At 43.4% G+C, this 26,318-nt stretch overlaps 3 non-coding genes across 3 annotated transcripts; all 3 read right to left on the minus strand.

Moving 5' to 3' along the window:
• Positions 1 to 317: 317 nt before the first annotated feature.
• On the minus strand, positions 318 to 389 carry trnam-cau (transfer RNA methionine (anticodon CAU)). The gene has a single exon. It is a non-coding gene; the product is annotated as a tRNA-Met (tRNA).
• A 4,450-nt stretch (positions 390 to 4,839) lies between these two features.
• Positions 4,840 to 4,911, minus strand: trnam-cau (transfer RNA methionine (anticodon CAU)). The gene has a single exon. It is a non-coding gene; the product is annotated as a tRNA-Met (tRNA).
• Positions 4,912 to 8,818: 3,907 nt separating this feature from the next.
• On the minus strand, positions 8,819 to 8,890 carry trnam-cau (transfer RNA methionine (anticodon CAU)). The gene has a single exon. It is a non-coding gene; the product is annotated as a tRNA-Met (tRNA).
• Positions 8,891 to 26,318: the final 17,428 nt, after the last annotated feature.

Below are 26,318 nucleotides of genomic sequence, written 5' to 3' on the forward strand. Positions count from 1 at the left end.
CAGGGGATCCAGCTGTGGACACTTACCTAAACATCCTCCTGATAAAGCCTAGATGAGATACAGCTGTGGACACTCAACTAAATTTACTGCTGGTAAAGCCTAGATGAGATACAGCTGTGGACACTCACCTAAACATCCTTCTGGTAAAGCCTAGATGAGATACAGCTGTAGATACTCAACTAAACATTCCGCTGGTAAAGCCTAGATGAGATACAGCTGTAGATACTCACCTGAACATTCCGCTGACAAAGCCTAGATGAGATACAGCTGTGGATACTCACCTAAATTTAACAAAGAGATTCAATTACATGTTATCCTAGCAGAGGATGGTTTTGATCCATCGACCTCTGGGTTATGGGCCCAGCACGCTTCCACTGCGCCACTCTGCTGGTATAGAAAACAGGGGATCCAGCTGTGGACACTTACCTAAACATCCTCCTGATAAAGCCTAGATGAGATACAGCTGTGGACACTCACCTAAATTTACTGCTGGTAAAGCCTAGATGAGATACAGCTGTGGATACTCACCTGAACATTCCGCTGGTAAAGCCTAGATGAGATACAACTGTAGATACTCACCTGAACATTCCGCTGGTAAAGCCTAGATGAGATACAACTGTAGATACTCACCTGCTGGTAGAGCCTAGATGAGATACAGCTGTAGATACTCACCTGAACATTCCGCTGGTAAAGCCTAGATGAGATACAGCTGTGGATACTCACCTAAATTTAACAAAGAGATTCAATTAAATGTTATCCTAGCAGAGGATGGTTTCGATCCATCGACCTCTGGGTTATGGGCCCAGCACGCTTCCGCTGCGCCACTCTGCTGTGACAGAAAACGGGGGACCCAGCTGTGGACACTTACCTAAACATCCTCCTGATAAAGCCTAGATGAGATACAGCTGTGGACACTCACCTAAATTTACTGCTGGTAAAGCCTAGAGGAGATACAGCTGTGGACACTTACCTAAACATCCTCCTGATAAAGCCTAGATGAGATACAGCTGTGGAAACTCACCTGAACAATCCGCTGGTAAAGCCTAGATGAGATACAGCTGTGGATACTCGGCTAAATTTAACAAAGAGATTCAATTAAATGATATCATAGCAGAGGATGGTTTCGATCCATCGACCTCTGGGTTATGGGCCCAGCACGCTTCCGCTGCGCCACTCTGCTGCTATAGAAAACAGGGGAACCAGCTGTGGACACTTACCTAAACATCCTCCTGATTCAGCCTAGATGAGATACAGCTGTGGATACTCACCTAAATTTACTGCTGGTAAAGCCTAGATGAGATACAGCTGTGGACACAACTAAAAATCCTGCTGGTAGAGCCTAGATGAGATACAGGTGTAGATACTCAACTAAATTTAACAAAGAGATTCAATTAAATGTTATCCTAGCAGAGGATGGTTTCGATCTATAGACCTCTGGGTTATGGGCCCAGCAGGCTTCCGCTGCGCCACTCTGCTCCTATAGAAAAGAGGGGATCCAGCTGTGGACACTTACCTAAACATCCTCCTGATAAAGCCTAGATGAGATACAGCTGTGGACACTCACCTAAATTTACTGCTGGTAAAGCCTAGATGAGATACAGCTGTGGATACTCACCTAAACATCCTTCTGGTAAAGCCTAAATGAGATACAGCTGTAGATACTCACCTGAACATTCCGCTGGTAAAGCCTTGATTTGATACAGCTGTGGATACTCACCTAAATTTAACAAAGAGATTCAATTAAATGTTATCCTAGCAGAGGATGTTTTCGATCCATCGACCTCTGGGTTATGGGCACAGCACGCTTCCGCTGCGCCACTCTGCTGGTATAGAAAACAGGGGATCCAGCTGTGGAACTTACCTAAACATCCTCCTGATAAAGCCTAGATGAGATACAGCTGTGGACACTCAACTAAATTTACTGCTGGTAAAGCCTAGATGAGATACAGCTGTGGACACTCACCTAAACATCCTTCTGGTAAAGCCTAGATGAGATACAGCTGTAGATACTCAACTAAACATTCCGCTGGTAAAGCCTAGATGAGATACAGCTGTAGATACTCACCTGAACATTCCGCTGACAAAGCCTAGATGAGATACAGCTGTGGATACTCACCTAAATTTAACAAAGAGATTCAATTACATGTTATCCTAGCAGAGGATGGTTTTGATCCATCGACCTCTGGGTTATGGGCCCAGCACGCTTCCGCTGCGCCACTCTGCTGGTATAGAAAACAGGGGATCCAGCTGTGGACACTTACCTAAACATCCTCCTGATAAAGCCTAGATGAGATACAGCTGTGGACACTCACCTAAATTTACTGCTGGTAAAGCCTAGATGAGATACAGCTGTGGATACTCACCTGAACATTCCGCTGGTAAAGCCTAGATGAGATACAACTGTAGATACTCACCTGAACATTCCGCTGGTAAAGCCTAGATGAGATACAACTGTAGATACTCACCTGCTGGTAGAGCCTAGATGAGATACAGCTGTAGATACTCACCTGAACATTCCGCTGGTAAAGCCTAGATGAGATACAGCTGTGGATACTCGGCTAAATTTAACAAAGAGATTCAATAAAATGTTATCATAGCAGAGGATGGTTTCGATCCATCGACCTCTGGGTTATGGGCCCAGCACGCTTCCGCTGCGCCACTCTGCTGCTATATAACACAGGGAATCCAGCTGTGGACACTTACCTAAACATCCTCCTGATAAAGCCTAGATGAGATACAGCTGTGGACACTCACCTAAATTTACTGCTGGTAAAGCCTAGATGAGATACAGCTGTGGATACTCACCTAAATTTAACAAAGAGATTCAATTAAATGTCATCCTAGCAGAGGATGGTTTCGATCCATCGACCTCTGGGTTATGGGCCCAGCACGCTTCTGCTGCGCCACTCTGCTGTGACAGAAAACGGGGGACCCAGCTGTGGACACTTACCTAAACATCCTCCTGATAAAGCCTAGATGAGATACAGCTGTGGACACTCACCTAAATTTACTGCTGGTAAAGCCTAGAGGAGATACAGCTGTGGACACTAACCTAAACATCCTCCTGATAAAGCCTAGATGAGATACAGCTGTGGACAGTCACCTAAATTTAACAAAGATATTCAATTAAATGTTATCCTAGCAGAACATGGTTTCGATCCATCGAACTCTGGGTTATGGGCCGAACACGCTTCCGCTGCTCCACTCTGCTGCTATAGAAAACAGGGGATCCAGCTGTGGACACTTACCTAAACATCCTCCTGATAAAGACTAGATGAGATACAGCTGTGGACACTCACCTAAACATCCTTCTGGTAAAGCCTAGATGAGATACAGCTGTAGATACTCAACTAAACATCCTTCTGGTAAAGCCTAGATGAGATACAGCTGTAGATACTCAACTAAACATTCCGCTGGTAAAGCCTAGATGAGATACAGCTGTAGATACTCACCTGAACATTCCGCTGGTAAAGCCTAGATGGGATACAGCTGTGGATACTCACCTAAACATCCTTCTGGTATAGCCTAGATGAGATACAGCTGTAGATACTCAACTAAACATTCCGCTGGTAACGCCTAGATGAGATACAGCTGTAGATACTCAACTAAACATTCTGCTGGTAAAGCCTAGACGAGATCCAGCTGTAGATACTCACCTAAACATCCTTCTGGTAAAGGCTAGACGAGATACAGCTGTAGATACTCACCTGAACAATCCGCTGGTAAAGCCTAGATGAGATACAGCTGTGGATACTCGGCTAAATTTAACAAAGAGATTCAATTAAATGATATCATAGCAGAGGATGGTTTCGATCCATCGACCTCTGGGTTATGGGCCCAGCACGCTTCCGCTGCGCCACTCTGCTGCTATAGAAAACAGGGGAACCAGCTGTGGACACTTACCTAAACATCCTCCTGATACAGCCTAGATGAGATACAGCTGTGGATACTCACCTAAATTTACTGCTGGTAAAGCCTAGATGAGATACAGCTGTGGACACAACTAAAAATCCTGCTGGTAGAGCCTAGATGAGATACAGGTGTAGATACTCAACTAAATTTAACAAAGAGATTCAATTAAATATTATCCTAGCAGAGGATGGTTTCGATCCATCGACCTCTGGGTTATGGGCCCAGCACGCTTCCGCTGCGCCACTCTGCTCCTATAGAAAAGAGGGGATCCAGCTGTGGACACTTACCTAAACATCCTCCTGATAAAGCCTAGATGAGATACAGCTGTGGACACTCACCTAAATTTACTGCTGGTAAAGCCTAGATGAGATACAGCTGTGGATACTCACCTAAACATCCTTTTGGTAAAGCCTAAAGGAGATACAGCTGTAGATACTCACCTGAACATTCCGCTGGTAAAGCCTAGATGAGATACAGCTGTGGATACTCACCTAAATTTAACAAAGAGATTCAATTAAATGTTATCCTAGCAGAGGATATTTTCGATCCATCGACCTCTGGGTTATGGGCACAGCACGCTTCCGCTGCGCCACTCTGCTGGTATAGAAAACAGGGGATCCAGCTGTGGACACTTACCTAAACATCCTCCTGATAAAGCCTAGATGAGATACAGCTGTGGACACTCAACTAAATTTACTGCTGGTAAAGCCTAGATGAGATAAAGCTGTGGACACTCACCTAAACATCCTTCTGGTAAAGCCTAGATGAGATACAGCTGTAGATACTCAACTAAACATTCCGCTGGTAAAGCCTAGATGAGATACAGCTGTAGATACTCACCTGAACATTCCGCTGACAAAGCCTAGATGAGATACAGCTGTGGATACTCACCTAAATTTAACAAAGAGATTCAATTACATGTTATCCTAGCAGAGGATGGTTTTGATCCATCGACCTCTGGGTTATGGGCCCAGCACGCTTCCACTGCGCCACTCTGCTGGTATAGAAAACAGGGGATCCAGCTGTGGACACTTACCTAAACATCCTCCTGATAAAGCCTAGATGAGATACAGCTGTGGACACTCACCTAAATTTACTGCTGGTAAAGCCTAGATGAGATACAGCTGTGGATACTCACCTGAACATTCCGCTGGTAAAGCCTAGATGAGATACAACTGTAGATACTCACCTGAACATTCCGCTGGTAAAGCCTAGATGAGATACAACTGTAGATACTCACCTGCTGGTAGAGCCTAGATGAGATACAGCTGTAGATACTCACCTGAACATTCCGCTGGTAAAGCCTAGATGAGATACAGCTGTGGATACTCACCTAAATTTAACAAAGAGATTCAATTAAATGTTATCCTAGCAGAGGATGGTTTCGATCCATCGACCTCTGGGTTATGGGCCGAGCACGCTTCCGCTGCGCCACTCTGCTGTGACAGAAAACGAGGGACCCAGCTGTGGACACTTACCTAAACATCCTCCTGATAAAGCCTAGATGAGATACAGCTGTGGACACTCACCTAAATTCACTGCTGGTAAAGCCTAGAGGAGATACAGCTGTGGACACTTACCTAAACATCCTCCTGATAAAGCCTAGATGAGATACAGCTGTGGACAGTCACCTAAATTTAACAAAGATATTCAATTAAATGTTATCCTAGCAGAACATGGTTTCGATCCATCGACCTCTGGGTTATGGGCCGAACACGCTTCCGCTGCTCCACTCTGCTGCTACAGAACACAGGGGATCCAGCTGTGGACACTTACCTAAACATCCTCCTGATAAAGACTAGATGAGATACAGCTGTGGAAACTCACCTAAACATCCTTCTGGTAAAGCCTAGATGAGATACAGCTGTAGATACTCAACTAAACATCCTTCTGGTAAAGCCTAGATGAGATACAGCTGTAGATACTCAACTAAACATTCCGCTGGTAAAGCCTAGATGAGATACAGCTGTAGATACTCACCTGAACATTCCGCTGGTAAAGCCTAGATGGGATACAGCTGTGGATACTCACCTAAACATTCCGCTGGTAACGCCTAGATGAGATACAGCTGTAGATACTCAACTAAACATTCTGCTGGTAAAGCCTAGACGAGATCCAGCTGTAGATACTCACCTAAACATCCTTGTCGTAAAGGCTAGACGAGATACAGCTGTAGATACTCACCTGAACAATCCGCTGGTAAAGCCTAGATGAGATACAGCTGTGGATACTCGGCTAAATTTAACAAAGAGATTCAATTAAATGATATCATAGCAGAGGATGGTTTCGATCCATCGACCTCTGGTTTATGGGCCCAGCACGCTTCCGCTGCGCCACTCTGCTGCTATAGAAAACAGGGGAACCAGCTGTGGACACTTACCTAAACATCCTCCTGATTCAGCCTAGATGAGATACAGCTGTGGATACTCACCTAAATTTACTGCTGGTAAAGCCTAGATGAGATACAGCTGTGGACACAACTAAAAATCCTGCTGGTAGAGCCTAGATGAGATACAGGTGTAGATACTCAACTAAATTTAACAAAGAGATTCAATTAAATGTTATCCTAGCAGAGGATGGTTTCGATCTATCGACCTCTGGGTTATGGGCCCAGCACGCTTCCGCTGCGCCACTCTGCTCCTATAGAAAAGAGGGGATCCAGCTGTGGACACTTACCTAAACATCCTCCTGATAAAGCCTAGATGAGATACAGCTGTGGACACTCACCTAAATTTACTGCTGGTAAAGCCTAGATGAGATACAGCTGTGGATACTCACCTAAACATCCTTCTGGTAAAGCCTAAATGAGATACAGCTGTAGATACTCACCTGAACATTCCGCTGGTAAAGCCTAGATTTGATACAGCTGTGGATACTCACCTAAATTTAACAAAGAGATTCAATTAAATGTTATCCTAGCAGAGGATGTTTTCGATCCATCGACCTCTGGGTTATGGGCACAGCACGCTTCCGCTGCGCCACTCTGCTGGTATAGAAAACAGGGGATCCAGCTGTGGAACTTACCTAAACATCCTCCTGATAAAGCCTAGATGAGATACAGCTGTGGACACTCAACTAAATTTACTGCTGGTAAAGCCTAGATGAGATACAGCTGTGGACACTCACCTAAACATCCTTCTGGTAAAGCCTAGATGAGACACAGCTGTAGATACTCAACTAAACATTCCGCTGGTAAAGCCTAGATGAGATACAGCTGTAGATACTCACCTGAACATTCCGCTGACAAAGCCTAGATGAGATACAGCTGTGGATACTCACCTAAATTTAACAAAGAGATTCAATTACATGTTATCCTAGCAGAGGATGGTTTTGATCCATCGACCTCTGGGTTATGGGCCCAGCACGCTTCCGCTGCGCCACTCTGCTGGTATAGAAAACAGGGGATCCAGCTGTGGACACTTACCTAAACATCCTCCTGATAAAGCCTAGATGAGATACAGCTGTGGACACTCACCTAAATTTACTGCTGGTAAAGCCTAGATGAGATACAGCTGTGGATACTCACCTGAACATTCCGCTGGTAAAGCCTAGATGAGATACAACTGTAGATACTCACCTGAACATTCCGCTGGTAAAGCCTAGATGAGATACAACTGTAGATACTCACCTGCTGGTAGAGCCTAGATGAGATACAGCTGTAGATACTCACCTGAACATTCCGCTGGTAAAGCCTAGATGAGATACAGCTGTGGATACTCGGCTAAATTTAACAAAGAGATTCAATAAAATGTTATCATAGCAGAGGATGGTTTCGATCCATCGACCTCTGGGTTATGGGCCCAGCACGCTTCCGCTGCGCCACTCTGCTGCTATATAACACAGGGAATCCAGCTGTGGACACTTACCTAAACATCCTCCTGATAAAGCCTAGATGAGATACAGCTGTGGACACTCACCTAAATTTACTGCTGGTAAAGCCTAGATGAGATACAGCTGTGGATACTCACCTAAATTTAACAAAGAGATTCAATTAAATGTCATCCTAGCAGAGGATGGTTTCGATCCATCGACCTCTGGGTTATGGGCCCAGCACGCTTCTGCTGCGCCACTCTGCTGTGACAGAAAACGGGGGACCCAGCTGTGGACACTTACCTAAACATCCTCCTGATAAAGCCTAGATGAGATACAGCTGTGGACACTCACCTAAATTTACTGCTGGTAAAGCCTAGATGAGATACAGCTGTGGACACTCACCTAAATTTACTGCTGATAAAGCCTAGATGAGATACAGCTGTGGACAGTCACCTAAATTTAACAAAGATATTCAATTAAATGTTATCCTAGCAGAACATGGTTTCGATCCATCGACCTCTGGGTTATGGGCCGAACACGCTTTCGCTGCTCCACTCTGCTGCTACAGAACACAGGGGATCCAGCTGTGGACACTTACCTAAACATCCTCCTGATAAAGACTAGATGAGATACAGCTGTGGACACTCACCTAAACATCCTTCTGGTAAAGCCTAGATGAGATACAGCTGTAGATACTCAACTAAACATCCTTCTGGTAAAGCCTAGATGAGATACAGCTGTAGATACTCAACTAAACATTCCGCTGGTAAAGCCTAGATGAGATACAGCTGTAGATACTCACCTGAACATTCCGCTGATAAAGCCTAGATGGGATACAGCTGTGGATACTCACCTAAACATCCTTCTGGTATAGCCTAGATGAGATACAGCTGTAGATACTCAACTAAACATTCCGCTGGTAACGCCTAGATGAGATACAGCTGTAGATACTCAACTAAACAATCTGCTGGTAAAGCCTAGACGAGATCCAGCTGTAGATACTCACCTAAACATCCTTCTGGTAAAGGCTAGACGAGATACAGCTGTGGATACTCGGCTAAATTTAACAAAGAGATTCAATTAAATGATATCATAGCAGAGGATGGATTCGATCCATCGACCTCTGGGTTATGGGCCCAGCACGCTTCCGCTGCGCCACTCTGCTGCTATAGAAAACAGGGGAACCAGCTGTGGACACTTACCTAAACATCCTCCTGATACAGCCTAGATGAGATACAGCTGTGGATACTCACCTAAATTTACTGCTGGTAAAGCGTAGATGAGATACAGCTGTGGACACAACTAAAAATCCTGCTGGTAGAGCCTAGATGAGATACAGGTGTAGAAACTCAACTAAATTTAACAAAGAGATTCAATTAAATGTTATCCTAGCAGAGGATGGTTTCGATCAATCGACCTCTGGGTTATGGGCCCAGCACGCCTCCGCTGCGCCACTCTGCTGCTATAGAAAAGAGGGAATCCAGCTGTGGACACTTACCTAAACATCCTCCTGATAAAGCCTAGATGAGATACAGCTGTGGACACTCACCTAAATTTACTGCTGGTAAAGCCTAGACGAGATACAGCTGTAGATACTCACCGGAACATTATGCTGGTAAAGCCTAGATGAGATACAGCTGTGGACACTCACCTAAATGTACTGCTGGTAAAGCCTAGATGAGATACAGCTGTGGACACTCACCTAAAAATCCTGCTGGTAGAGCCTAGATGAGATACAGCTGTGGATACTCACCTAATCATCCTTCTGGTATAGCCTAGATGAGATACAGCTGTAGATACTCAACTAAACATTCCGCTGGTAACGCCTAGATGAGATACAGCTGTGGATACTCACCTAAATTTACTGCTGGTAAAGCCTGGATGAGATACTCGGCTAAATTTAACAAAGAGATTAAATTAAATGTTATCATAGCAGAGGATGGTTTCGATCCATCGACCTCTGGGTTATGGGCCCAGCATGCTTCCGCTGCGCCACTCTGCTGCTATGGAACACAGGCGATCCAGCTGTGGACACTTACCTAAACATCCTCCTGATAAAGCCTAGATGAGATACAGCTGTGGACACTGACCTAAATTTACTGCTGGTAAAGCCTAGATGAGATACAGCTGTGGATACTCACCTAAACATCCTTCTGGTAAAGCCTAGATGAGATACAGCTGTGGACACTCACCTAAATTTAACAAAGAGATTCAATTAAATGTTATCCTAGTAGAACATGTTTCCATCCATCGACCTCTGGGTTATGGGCCCAGCACGCTTCCGCTGCGCTACTCTGCTGCTATAGAAAACAGGGGATCCAGCTGTGGACACTTACCTAAACATCCTCCTGATAAAGCCTAGATGAGATACAGCTGTGGACACTCACCTAAACATCCTTCTGGTAAAGCCTAGATGAGATACAGCTGTAGATACTCACCTGAACATTCCGCTGATAAAGCCTAGATGAGATACAGCTGTGGACACTCACCTAAATTTACTGCTGGTAAAGCCTAGTTCAGATACAGCTGTGGACACTCACCTAAACATTCAGCTGATAAATCCTGGATGAGATACAGCTGTGAACACTCACCTAAAAATCCTGCTGGTAGAGCCTAGATGAGATACAGCTGTAGATACTCACCTGAACATTCCGCTGGTAAAGCCTAGATGAGATAGAGCTGTAGATACTCACCTGAACATTCCGCTGGTAAAGCCTAGATGAGATACAGCTGTAGATACTCACCTAAACATTCCGCTGATAAAGCCTGGATGAGATACAGCTGTGGATACTCACCTAAATTTACTGCTGGTAAAGCCTGGATGAGATACAGCTGTGGACACTCACCTAAAAATCCTGCTGGTAGAGCCTAGATGAGATACAGCTGTGGATACTCACCTAAACATCCTTCTGGTATAGCCTAGATGAGATACAGCTGTAGATACTCAACTAAACATTCCGCTGGTAACGCCTAGATGAGATACAGCTGTGGATACTTACCTAAATTTACTGCTGGTAAAGCCTGGATGAGATACTCACCTAAATTTAACAAAGAGATTCAATTAAATGTTATCCTAGCAGAACATGTTTCCATCCATCGACCTCTGGGTTATGGGCCCAGCACGCTTCCGCTGCGCTACTCTGCTGCTATAGAAAACAGGGGATCCAGCTGTGGACACTTACCTAAACATCCTCCTGATAAAGCCTAGATGAGATACAGCTGTGTACACTCACCTAAACATCCTTCTGGTAAAGCCTAGATGAGATACAGCTGTAGATACTCACCTGAACATTCCGCTGATAAAGCCTAGATGAGATACAGCTGTGGACACTCACCTAAATTTACTGCTGGTAAAGCCTAGTTCAGATACAGCTGTGGACACTCACCTAAACATTCAGCTGATAAATCCTGGATGAGATACAGCTGTGAACACTCACCTAAAAATCCTGCTGGTAGAGCCTAGATGAGATACAGCTGTAGATACTCACCTGAACATTCCGCTGGTAAAGCCTAGATGAGATAGAGCTGTAGATACTCACCTGAACATTCCGCTGGTAAAGCCTAGATGAGATACAGCTGTAGATACTCACCTAAACATTCCGCTGATAAAGCCTGGATGAGATACAGCTGTGGATACTCACCTAAATTTACTGCTGGTAAAGCCTGGATGAGATACAGCTGTGGACACTCACCTAAAAATCCTGCTGGTAGAGCCTAGATGAGATACAGCTGTGGATACTCACCTAAACATCCTTCTGGTATAGCCTAGATGAGATACAGCTGTAGATACTCAACTAAACATTCCGCTGGTAACGCCTAGATGAGATACAGCTGTGGATACTTACCTAAATTTACTGCTGGTAAAGCCTGGATGAGATACTCACCTAAATTTAACAAAGAGATTCAATTAAATGTTTTTCTAGCAGAGGATGGTTTCGATCCATCGACCTCTGGGTTATGGGCCCAGCACACTTCCGCTGCGCCACTCTACTGTTACAAAAAACGAGGACCCAGCTGTGGACACTTACCTAAACATCCTCCTGATAAAGCCTAGATGAGATACAGCTGTGGACACTCACCTAAATTTACTGCTGGTAAAGCCTAGACGAGATACAGCTGTAGATACTCACCTAAACATCCTTCTGGTATAGCCTAGATGAGATACAGCTGTGGACACTTACCTAAACATCCTCCTGATAAAGCCTAGATGAGATACAGCTGTGGACACTCACCTAAACATCCTTCTGGTAAAGTCTAGATGAGATACAGCTGTAGATACTCAACTAAACATCCTTCTGGTAAAGCCTAGATGAGATACAGCTGTAGATACTCAACTAAACATTCCGCTGGTAAAGCCTAGATGAGATACAGCTGTAGATACTCACCTGAACATTCCGCTGATAAAGCCTAGATGAGATACAGCTGTGGATACTCACCTACATTTAACAAAGAGATTCAATTAAATGTTATCCTAGCAGAGGATGGTTTCAATGCATCGACCTCTGGGTTATGGGCCGAACACGCTTCCGCTGCTCCACTCTGCTGCTATAGAAAACAGGGGATCCAGCTGTGGACACTTACCTAAACATCCTCCTGATAAAGCCTAGTTCAGATACAGCTGTGGACACTTACCTAAACTTTCCGCTGATAAAGCCTGGATGAGATACAGCTGTGGACACTCACCTAAAAATCCTGCTGGTAGAGCCTAGATGAGATACAGCTCTAGATACTCACCTAAACATTCCGCTGATAAAGCCTGGATGAGATACAGCTGTGGATACTCACCTAAATTTACTGCTGGTAAAGCCTGGATGAGATACAGCTGTGGACACCCACCTAAAAATCCTGCTGGTAGAGCCTAGATGAGATACAGCTGTGGATACTCACCTAAACATCCTTCTGGTATAGCCTAGATGAGATACAGCTGTAGATACTCAACTAAACATTCCGCTGGTAACGCCTAGATGAGATACAGCTGTGGATACTCACCTAAATTTACTGCTGGTAAAGCCTGGATGAGATACTCGGCTAAATTTAACAAAGAGATTCAATTAAATGTTATCCTAGCAGAGGATGGTTTCGATCGATCGCCCTCTGGGTTATGGGCCCAGCACGCTTCCGCTGCGCCACTCTGCTGCTATAGAAAACAGGGGATCCAGCTGTGGACACTTACCTAAACATCCTCCTGATACAGCCTAGATGAGATACAGCTGTGGACACTCACCTAAATTTACTGCTGGTAAAGCCTAGATGAGACACAGCTGTGGACACTCACCTAAATTTACTGCTGGTAAAGCCTAGATGAGATACAGCTGTGGATACTCACCTAAACATCCTTCTGGTAAAGCCTAAATGAGATACAGCTGTAGATACTCAACTAAACATTCTGCTGGTAAAGCCTAGATGAGATACAGCTGTGGATACTCACCTGAACATTCCGCTGATAAAGGTGCGGTCACACTTGACTTTTCTTCCCATAGACTTCCATTCATACGCACGCGAATGCGTCAGACCGGAAACGCGGGGTCATGCGTTAAGTTTCGCAGGTTGCTGCAGTGCAAAGTTCAAGCTTGGTGAACTCTAACCTGCTAAATCGCATCACTTGGCTGCGTGAGACCAATCGAGGATCAAAACAGGACCTCTCTGGACAGAAATTTAAAACATGGAGCAATCGCTCGCTTTTTTAATGTCTAATTATCTTGTTTAATCCCGCCCCTTTTCGCAGCGCCGCACGACAGAATTTCGCACACATAAAGCCCAGTGTGACCGTAGCTTAAAGCCTAGATGAGATACAGCTGTGGACACTCACCTAAACATTCCGCTGATAAAGTCTGGATGAGATACAGCTGTGGATCCTCACCTAAAAATCCTGCTGGTAGAGCCTAGATGAGATACAGCTTTGGATACTCACCTAAACATCCTCCTGGTAAAGCCTAGATGAGATACAGCTGTGGATACTCACCTAAATTTACTGCTGGTAAAGCCTGGATGAGATACAGCTGTGGACACACACCTAAATTTACTGCTGGTAAAGCCTAGATGAGATACAGCTGTAGAAACTCACCTAAACATCCTTCTGGTAAAGCCTAGATGAGATACAGCTGTAGATACTCACCTGAACATTCCGCTGGTAAAGCCTAGATGAGACACAGCTGTAGATACTCACCTAAACATTCCGCTGATAAAGCCTGGATGAGATACAGCTGTGGATACTCACCTAAATTTACTGCTGGTAAAGCCTGGATGAGATACAGCTGTGGACACTCACCTAAAAATCCTGCTGGTAGAGCCTAGATGAGATACAGCTGTAGATACTCAACTAAACATTCCGCTGGTAAAGCCTAGATGAGATACAGCTGTGGATACTCACCTAAACATCCTTCTGGTAAAGCCTAGATGAGATACAGCTGTGGATACTCACCTAAATTTACTGCTGGTATAGCCTAGATGAGATACAGCTGTAGATACTCAACTAAACATTCCGCTGGTAACGCCTAGATGAGATACAGCTGTGGATACTCACCTAAATTTACTGCTGGTAAAGCCTGGATGAGATACTCTTCTAAATTTAACAAAGAGATTCAATTAAATGTTATGATAGCAGAGGATGGTTTCGATCCATCGACCTCTGGGTTATGGGCCCAGCACGCTTCCGCTGCGCCACTCTGCTGCTATAGAAAACAAGGGATCCAGCTGTGGACACTTACCTAAACATCCTCCTGATACAGCCTAGATGAGGTACAGCTGTGGACACTCACCTAAATTTACTGCTGGTAAAGCCTAGATGAGATATAGCTGTGGACACACCTAAAAATCCTGCTGGTAGAGTCTAGATGAGATACAGCTGTGGATACTCACCTAAACATCCTTCTGGTGTAGCCTAGATGAGATACAGCTGTAGATACTCAACTAAACATTCCGCTGGTAAAGCCTAGATGAGATACAGCTGTGGATACTCACCTAAATTTAACAAAGAGATTCAATTAAATGTTATCCTAGCAGAGGATGGTTTCGATCCATCGACCTCTGGGTTATGGGCCCAGCACGCTTCCGCTGCGCCACTCTGTTGCTATAGAAAACAGGGGATCCAGCTGTGGACACTTACCTAAACATCCTCCTGATAAAGCCTAGATGAGATACAGCTGTGGACAGTCACCTAAGTTTACTGCTGGTAAAGCCTAGATGAGATACAGCTGTGGATACTCACCTAAACATCCTTCTTGTAAAGCCTAAATGAGATACAGCTGTAGATACTCAAATAAACATTCCGCTGGTGAAGGTGCGGTCACACTTGACTTTTCTTCCCATAGACTTCCATTCATACGCACGCGAATGCGTCAGACCGGAAACGCGGGGTCATGCGTCAAGCTTCGCATGTTGCTGCGGTGCAAAGTTCAAGCTTGGTGAACTCTAACCTGCGAAATCGCATCACTTGGCTGCATGAGACCAATCGAGGATCAAAACAGGACCTCTCTAGGCAAAAATGTAAAACAGAGCAATCACTCGCTTTTTTAAATGTCTAATCATCTTGTTTAATCCCGCCCCTTTTCGCAGCGCCACACGACAGAATTTCGCACACACAAAGCCCGGTGTGACCGTAGCTTAAAGCCTAGATGAGATACAGCTGTGGATACTCACCTGAATATTCCGCTGATAAAGCCTAGATGAGATACAGCTGTCGACACTCACCTAAACATTCCGCTGATAAAGTCTGGATGAGATACAGCTGTGGTTTCTTATTTTTATTTTTCATTTTCCTACTGGTTTCAGGGTGCTCTTATTATACATGACCAGGATTTGTTTAGTCTTTTCCATCACGGTGTCAGGGTTTAACTGCTGAATGGGGATTAAGTTACAACTGGCTCCACAGTCTAATTAAAATTTTACTGGTCTTTCTCCTATCAACATGGTTGCAAACAGTTGTTTTTCCTGTGTGTCCTCCCTCATTTACGAACTAAGGCTCAGGATTTCCTGAAATGGTTCCTCTTCAATTTCTGCCACACTGTGTATTCCTTTTCTCTTATTTTCTTTTGTTTTACACATGGAAAATGGTTTAATTTGCCACATTTTCTGCATTGCTTTCCATAAGCTGGGCAACTCAGTTTTTTCCACTCATGCTGTTTTCCACAAAATGTACACTTTGTAGGAGTTTGTTTTGCACCCTGATTTTGTTTAATTCTCTGTACTGTGTGCACTTCTTCAGCTTTCTGTCCTTCTATGGTCATTACATTCTCTTTTGACAGTTCTGATGCTCTACAAATCCTTATGCATTTCTCAAGCGTCAGTTCAGGCTCTCTTAATAGACGTTCTCTCACATGTGAGTTCAGTATGCCGCAGACAATTCGGTCTCTAAACAGAGAATCTTTAGCTGATCCAAAGTTGCATGTGTCCGCTAGCAGTTTCAAATCAGTAATATACTTATCAATCATTTCGCCTGAGTTTTGATTTCTGGAGAAAAATTTGTATCTCTCTACCGTTTCGTTTGGTGCTGGATTGCAGTGGTTTCTGAACGCCGTTAACAGCCATTCGAGCGTCAGTTCACCGTCAGCCGGGAGGGCGGCGCCTAGCGTCTTACTCAGTTCTCTCCCATGCTTTCCAAGCTTTTGGTATATTCGTCGCATTCCAGTCAAAATTCGCTGGCGGCTTCAATCCGAAAGCACCCTCCATGATCGGCGCACGTCTCTCTTAATTACTTTCTCCGTAGCGATTTACCTCTGTCTTTCACTTTTCTTCTTGGTAATTTACCGCTGCCACCATGTTTATGCTTAGTTCACTCTAATACGCAACTATCACTCTATATATCAATGAATCTCAGACACGCAGGTTTTCACTGTGCTTCCTTTACTTCACATGCATGCGCATAACAATGACGTCATACACTACAAACCATACATGGTCTGTCACATCCTCCCATCCTGCTGTCTATATACATAGCATATTGTAACAGATACTCACCTAAACATTCCGCTGGTAAAGCCTAGAAGAGATACAGCTGTGGACACTCACCTAAATTTGACAATCAGATTCAATTAAATGTTATCCTAGCAGAGGATGGTTTCGATCCATCGACCTCTGGGTAATGGGCCCAGCACACTTCCGCTGCACCAGAGATTAGGGGATCCAGCTGGACACTCACCTAAACATCCTCCTGATAAAGCCTAGATGAGATACAGCTGTGGATACTCACCTAAATTTACTGCTGCTAATGTCTTGATGAGATACACCTGTGGACACTCAACTGAACATTTCGCTGGTAAACCCTAGATGAGATACAGCTGTGGACACTCACTTAAACATCCTTCTGGTAAAGCCTGGATGAGATACAGCTGTGGATACTCACTTAAATTTAACAAACTGATTCAATTAAATGTTATCCTAGCAGAGGATGGTTTCCATCCATCGACCTCTGGGTTATGGGCCCAGCACACTTCCGCTGCTCCAGAGATTAGGGGATCCAGCTGGACACTCACCTAAACATCCTCCTGATAAAGCCTAGATGAGATACAGCTGTGGATACTCACCTAAATTTACTGCTGCTAATGTCTTGATGAGATACACCTGTGGACACTCAACTGAACATTTCGCTGGTAAAGCCTAGATGAGATACAGCTGTGGACACTCACCTAAACATCCTTCTGGTAAAGCCTGGATGAGATACAGCTGTGGATACTCACCTAAATTTAGCAAACTGATTCAATTAAATGTTATCCTAGCAGAGGATGGCTTCGATCCATCGACCTCTGGGTTATGGGCCCAGCACGCTTCCGCTTCGCCCCTCTGCTGCTACGGAAATGGGGGATCCAGCTGTGGACACTCACCTGAACATCATTCTGGTAAAGCCTAGATGAGATACAGCTGTGGATACTCACCTAAACAATCTGCTGGTAAAGCCTAGATGAGATACAGCTGCTGGTAAGGCCTAGATGAGATACAGCTGTGGATACTCACCTAAACATCCTTCTGGTAAAGACTATATGAGATACAGCTGTGGACATTCACCAAACATTTTGCTGGTAAAGCCTAGATGAGATACAGCTTTGGATACTCACCTAAACATTCCGCTGGTAAAGCCTAGATGAGATACAGCTGTGGATACTCACCTAAATTTAAAAGATTCAATTAAATGTTATCCTAGCAGAGGATGGTTTTGATCCATCGACCTCTGGGTTATGGGCCCAGCACGCTTCCGCTGCGCCACTCTGCTGCTATGGGGATCGGGGGATCCAGCTGTGGACACTCATCTGAACATCCTTCTGGTAAAGCCTAGATACAGCTGTGGATACTCACCTAAACATTCCGCTGGTAAAGCCTAGATGAGATACAGCTCCTGGTAAGGCCTAGATGAAATACAGCTGTGGATACTCACCTAAACATCCTTCTGGTAAAGACTATATGAGATACAGCTGTGGACACTCACCTAAACATTTTGCTGGTAAGGCCTAGATGAGATACAGCTGTGGACACTCACCTAAACATTTTGCTGGTAAGGCCTAGATGAGATAAAGTTGTGGATACTCACCCTAAAATTACTGCTGGTAAAGCCTAGATGAGATACAGCTTTGGATACTCACCTAAACATCCTTCTGGTAAAGCCTAGATGAGATACAGCTGTGGATACTCACCTAAACATCCTTCTGGTAAAGCCTAGATGAGATACAGCTGTGGATACTTACCTAAATTTAACAAAGAGATTCAATTAAATGTTATCCTAGCAGATGATGGTTTCAATCCATAAACCTCTGGGTTATGGGCCCAGCACACTTCTGCTGCTACAAAGAACGGGGGATCCAGCTGTGGACACTCACCTAAACATCCTTCTGGTAAGGCCTAGATGAGATACAGCTGTGGATACTGCCCTAAATTTACTGCTGCTAAAGTCTTGATGAGATACACCTGTGGACACTCACCTAAACATCCTTCTGGTAAAGCCTAGATGAGATACAGCTGTGGACACTCACCCTAAAATTACTTCTGGTAAAGCCTAGATGAGATACAGCTTTGGATACTCACCTAAACATCCTTCTGGTAAAGCCTAGATGAGATACAGCTGTGGATACTCACCTAAACATCCTTCTGGTAAAGACTATATGAGATACAGCTGTGGACACTCACCTAAACATTTTGCTGGTAAGGCCTATATGAGATACAGCTGTGGACACTCACCTAAACATTTTGCTGGTAAAGCCTAGATGAGATACAGCTGCTGGTAAGGAAAGATGAGATACAGCTGTGGACACTCACCTAAACATCCTTTTGGTAAAGCCTAGATGAGATACAGCTGTGGATACTCCCCTAAAATTACTGCTGGTAAAGCCTAGATGAGATACAGCATTGGATACTGACCTAAACATCCTTCTGGTAAAGCCTAGATGAGATACAGCTGTGGATACTTACCTAAATTTAACAAAGAGATTCGATTAAATGTTATCCTAGCAGAGGATGGTTTCAATCCATAAACATCTGGGTTATGGGCCCAGCACACTTCTGCTGCTACAAAGAACGGGGGATCCAGCTGTGGACACTCACCTAAACATCCTTCTGGTAAAGCCTAGATGAGACACAGCTGTGGACACTCACCTAAACATCCTTCTGGTAAGGCCTAGATGAGATACAGCTGTGGATACTGCCCTAAATTTACTGCTGCTAAAGTCTTGATGAGATACACCTGTGGACACTCACCTAAACATCCTTCTGGTAAAGCCTAGATGAGATACAGCTGTGGACACTCACCTAAAAATCCTGCTGGTAAAGCCTAGATGAGATACAGCTGTGGATACTCACCTAAAATTACTGCTGGTAAGGCCTAGATGAGATAAAGTTGTGGATACTCACCCTAAAATTACTGCTGGTAAAGCCTAGATGAGATACAGCTTTGGATACTCACCTAAACATCCTTCTGGTAAAGCCTAGATGAGATACAGCTGTGGATACTCACCTAAACATCCTTCTGGTAAAGCCTAGATGAGATACAGCTGTGGATACTTACCTAAATTTAACAAAGAGATTCAATTAAATGTTATCCTAGCAGATGATGGTTTCAATCCATAAACCTCTGGGTTATGGGCCCAGCACACTTCTGCTGCTACAAAGAACGGGGGATCCAGCTGTGGACACTCACCTAAACATCCTTCTGGTAAGGCCTAGATGAGATACAGCTGTGGATACTGCCCTAAATTTACTGCTGCTAAAGTCTTGATGAGATACACCTGTGGACACTCACCTAAACATCCTTCTGGTAAAGCCTAGATGAGATACAGCTGTGGACACTCACCCTAAAATTACTTCTGGTAAAGCCTAGATGAGATACAGCTTTGGATACTCACCTAAACATCCTTCTGGTAAAGCCTAGATGAGATACAGCTGTGGATACTCACCTAAACATCCTTCTGGTAAAGACTATATGAGATACAGCTGTGGACACTCACCTAAACATTTTGCTGGTAAGGCCTATATGAGATACAGCTGTGGACACTCACCTAAACATTTTGCTGGTAAAGCCTAGATGAGATACAGCTGCTGGTAAGGAAAGATGAGATACAGCTGTGGACACTCACCTAAACATCCTTTTGGTAAAGCCTAGATGAGATACAGCTGTGGATACTCCCCTAAAATTACTGCTGGTAAAGCCTAGATGAGATACAGCATTGGATACTGACCTAAACATCCTTCTGGTAAAGCCTAGATGAGATACAGCTGTGGATACTTACCTAAATTTAACAAAGAGATTCGATTAAATGTTATCCTAGCAGAGGATGGTTTCAATCCATAAACCTCTGGGTTATGGGCCCAGCACACTTGTGCTGCTACAAAGAACGGGGGATCCAGCTGTGGACACTCACCTAAACATCCTTCTGGTAAAGCCTAGATGAGACACAGCTGTGGACACTCACCTAAACATCCTTCTGGTAAGGCCTAGATGAGATACAGCTGTGGATACTGCCCTAAATTTACTGCTGCTAAAGTCTTGATGAGATACACCTGTGGACACTCACCTAAACATCCTTCTGGTAAAGCCTAGATGAGATACAGCTGTGGACACTCACCTAAAAATCCTGCTGGTAAAGCCTAGATGAGATACAGCTGTGGATACTCACCTAAAATTACTGCTGGTAAGGCCTAGATGAGATAAAGTTGTGGATACTCACCCTAAAATTACTGCTGGTAAAGCCTAGATGAGATACAGCTTTGGATACTCACCTAAACATCCTTCTGGTAAAGCCTAGATGAGATACAGCTGTGGATACTCACCTAAACATCCTTCTGGTAAAGCCTAGATGAGATACAGCTGTGGATACTTACCTAAATTTAACAAAGAGATTCAATTAAATGTTATCCTAGCAGATGATGGTTTCAATCCATAAACCTCTGGGTTATGGGCCCAGCACACTTCTGCTGCTACAAAGAACGGGGGATCCAGCTGTGGACACTCACCTAAACATCCTTCTGGTAAGGCCTAGATGAGATACAGCTGTGGATACTGCCCTAAATTTACTGCTGCTAAAGTCTTGATGAGATACACCTGTGGACACTCACCTAAACATCCTTCTGGTAAAGCCTAGATGAGATACAGCTGTGGACACTCACCCTAAAATTACTTCTGGTAAAGCCTAGATGAGATACAGCTTTGGATACTCACCTAAACATCCTTCTGGTAAAGCCTAGATGAGATACAGCTGTGGATACTCACCTAAACATCCTTCTGGTAAAGACTATATGAGATACAGCTGTGGACACTCACCTAAACATTTTGCTGGTAAGGCCTATATGAGATACAGCTGTGGACACTCACCTAAACATTTTGCTGGTAAAGCCTAGATGAGATACAGCTGCTGGTAAGGAAAGATGAGATACAGCTGTGGACACTCACCTAAACATCCTTTTGGTAAAGCCTAGATGAGATACAGCTGTGGATACTCCCCTAAAATTACTGCTGGTAAAGCCTAGATGAGATACAGCATTGGATACTGACCTAAACATCCTTCTGGTAAAGCCTAGATGAGATACAGCTGTGGATACTTACCTAAATTTAACAAAGAGATTCGATTAAATGTTATCCTAGCAGAGGATGGTTTCAATCCATAAACCTCTGGGTTATGGGCCCAGCACACTTCTGCTGCTACAAAGAACGGGGGATCCAGCTGTGGACACTCACCTAAACATCCTTCTGGTAAAGCCTAGATGAGACACAGCTGTGGACACTCACCTAAACATCCTTCTGGTAAGGCCTAGATGAGATACAGCTGTGGATACTGCCCTAAATTTACTGCTGCTAAAGTCTTGATGAGATACACCTGTGGACACTCACCTAAACATCCTTCTGGTAAAGCCTAGATGAGATACAGCTGTGGACACTCACCTAAAAATCCTGCTGGTAAAGCCTAGATGAGATACAGCTGTGGATACTCACCTAAAATTACTGCTGGTAAAGCCTAGATGAGATACAGCTGTGGATACTCACCTAAAATTACTGCTGGTAAAGCCTAGATGAGATACAGCATTGGATACTCACCTAAACATCCTTCTGGTAAAGCCTAGATGAGATAAAGTTGTGGATACTCACCCTAAAATTACTGCTGGTAAAGCCTAGATGAGATACAGCTTTGGATACTCACCTAAACATCCTTCTGGTAAAGCCTAGATGAGATACAGCTGTGGATACTCACCTAAACATCCTTCTGGTAAAGACTATATGAGATACAGCTGTGGACACTCACCTAAACATTTTGCTGGTAAGGCCTATATGAGATACAGCTGTGGACACTCACCTAAACATTTTGCTGGTAAAGCCTAGATGAAATACAGCTGCTGGTAAGGCAAAGATGAGATACAGCTGTGGACACTCACCTAAACATTCCGCTTGTAAAGCCTAGATGAGATACAGCTGTGGAGACTCACCTAAATTTAACAAAGAGATTCAATTAAATGTTGTCTTAGCAGAGGATGGTTTCGATCCATCGACCTCTGGGTTATGGGCCCAGCACGCTTCCGCTGCGCCACTCTGCTGCTACTGAGAACGGGGGATCCAGCTGTGGACACTCACCTAAACATTCCGCTGGTGAAGCCTAGATTAGATACAGCTGCTGGTAAGGCCTAGATGAGATACAGCTGTGGATACTCACCTAAACATCCTTCTGGTAAAGACTATATGAGATACAGCTGTGGACACTCACCTAAACATTTTGCTGGTAAAGCCTAGATGAGATACAGCTGTGGATACTCACCTAAACATTCCGCTGGTAAAGCCTAGATGAGATACAGCTGTGGATACTCACCTAAACATTCCGCTGGTAAAGCCTAGATAAGATACAGCCGCTGGTAAGGCCTAGATGAGATACAGCTGTGGATACTCACCTAAAAATCCTGCTGGTAAAGCCTAGATGAGATACAGCTGTGGACACTCACCTAAACATTTTGCTGGTAAAGCCTAGATGAGATACAGCTGTGGATACTCACCTAAACATTCCGCTGGTAAAGCCTAGATAAGATACAGCCGCTGGTAAGGCCTAGATGAGATACAGCTGTGGATACTCACCTAAAAATCCTGCTGGTAAAGCCTAGATGAGATACAGCTGTGGACACTCACCTAAACATTTTGCTGGTAAAGCCTAGATGAGATACAGCTGTGGATACTCACCTAAACATTCCGCTGGTAAAGCCTAGATAAGATACAGCCGCTGGTAAGGCCTAGATGAGATACAGCTGTGGATACTCACCTAAAAATCCTGCTGGTAAAGCCTAGATGAGATACAGCTGTGGATACTCACCTAAACATTCCGCTGGTAAAGCCTAGATGAGATACAGCTGTGGAAACTCACCTAAACATCCTTCTGGTAAACATTCCACTCACCTAAACATACTCACCTAAACTTTCCGCTGGTAAAGCCTAGATGAGATACAGCTGTGGAAACTCACCTAAACATCGTTCTGGTAAAGCCTAGATGAGATACAGCTGTGGATACTCACCTAAGTTTACATTTAGTCATTTACATTTAGTCATTTAGCAGACGCTTTTATCCAAAGCGACTTACAAATGAGGACAAGGAAGCAATTTTAGTTTAATTTTAATTTAAAGTTTAACAAAGAGAGTCAATTAATTGTTATTCTAGCAGCGGATGGTTTCGATCCATCGACCTCTGGGTTAGGCGGCCAGCACGCTTCCGCTGCGCCACTCTGCTGCTACAGAGAACGGGGGATCCAGCTGTGGACACTCACCTAAACATCCTTCTGGTAAAGCCTAGATGAGATACAGCTGTGATCACTCACCTAAAAATCCTGTTGGTAAAGACTATATGAGATACAGCTGTAGACACTCACCTAAACGTTTTGCTGGTAAAGCCTAGATGAGATACAGCTGCTGGTAAGGCCTAGATGAGATACAGCTGTGGACAGTCACCTAAACATCCTTCTGGTAAAGACTATATGAGATACAGCTGTGGACACTCACCTAAACATTCCGCTGGTAAAGCCTAGATGAGATACAGCTGTGGATACTCACCTAAAAATCCTGCTGGTAAAGCCTAGATGAGATACAGCTGTGGACACTCACCTAAAAATCCTGCTGGTAAAGCCTAGATGAGATACAGCTGTGGATACTCACCTAAAAATACTTCTGGTAAAGACTACTAAAAACACTACATACATATAAACACAATTCACATACACACACGATACACATGCACACAGGATACACTTTATACATATACAAGATACATTTTATACATATACACACACACACACACACAATACACTTCATACACATACATAGGATCCACTCTATACATATACAATATACACTTCTTACATATACACACACTCTACACTCCATACATATACACACAGAATACACTCTATACATATACACACTCCATACATATGAACACAATACACTTCATACATATACACACAGAATAGACTCCATATGTATATATATACACACACTTCATAAATATACACACAGGAGACACTTTATACATATACACACACAATACACTCCATACATAGGATACACATACTCCATACAAATATACACTCAATACATGTACAAACACAGGATACACTCTATCCATATACATACACTCCATACAGGATACATTCCATAAATATACACAGAGGAGACACTTCCATACAATTACACACAGAACACAGTCCAAACATATACACACAATTTAAATACACATGTATACACACTGCATACATTGCTGTCAGACACTGGCTTTGAACTCCAGTCTCCAGTGTGAGATTCTGAACGCTTAACCACTGAGCCACAGAAGGATACGCTCTCCCCATTAGACAGAATACACTATACAAAAGACAATTCATAAATACACAGGCTAAATAAACCGTTTACAGTTGCAGTTTACACTCCAAACACACACACATGATATACTCAGTACATACACAAACTTTATACATAAACACTACATACATATACACACAATTCACATACATACATGATACAGTCCATACACATAAACACACGAAACACATGCACACAGGATACACTCTATACATATACAATATACACTTCTTACATATACACACACTCTACACTCCATACGTATACACACAGGATACACTCTATACGTATACATACACGATACACTTCATACATATACACACACGATACACTCTATACATATACACTTCATACATTTACACACACAATATACTCCATACATATTCACACAGGATAAACTCACACTCCAAACATATACATAGAATTCAAATACACATGTATACACACTCCATACATTGCTGTCAGACACAATATACACACACAATACACTCTATATATATATATATACACACACACACGATACACATATACACACACACACACATATACAATACACTCCATACATATACACACAGAATAGACTCCATATATATACACACAGGAGACACTTTTTACATATACACACGATACACTCCATACATATATACATGATACACTCAAAACACATACACTCCATACATATACACACTGAATAAAATCTATACGTATACACTCTACACATATTCACACATAAGACACTTCATACATATACACACTCTATACATATACAAGATACACTCCATACATATACACACACACTCTATACGATACACTCCATACATATACACAGAGGAGACACTCTATACATATACACACAATTCAAATACACATGTATACACACTTCATACATATACACACACACAAAATACACTTCATACACATACATGCACATAGGATACACTCTATAAATATACAATATACACTCCATACATATACACACACGATACACTCCATACATATGCACACAGGATAAACTCTATACATATACACACACAATACATAAACACACACTCTACACTCCATGCATATGCACACAGAATACACTCTATACATATACACACACAATACACTCTATATATATACACACAAAATACACTCCATACATATTCACACAGGATAAACTCTATACATATACACACACAATACATAAACACACACAATGCACTCTATATATATACACACATAATACACTCCATACATATTCACAAAGGATAAACTCTATACATATACACACGATACACTCCATATATATATACAC

Source organism: Danio aesculapii, chromosome 23, assembly GCF_903798145.1.
Source record: "Danio aesculapii chromosome 23, fDanAes4.1, whole genome shotgun sequence".
Classification (NCBI taxonomy): domain Eukaryota; kingdom Metazoa; phylum Chordata; class Actinopteri; order Cypriniformes; family Danionidae; genus Danio; species Danio aesculapii.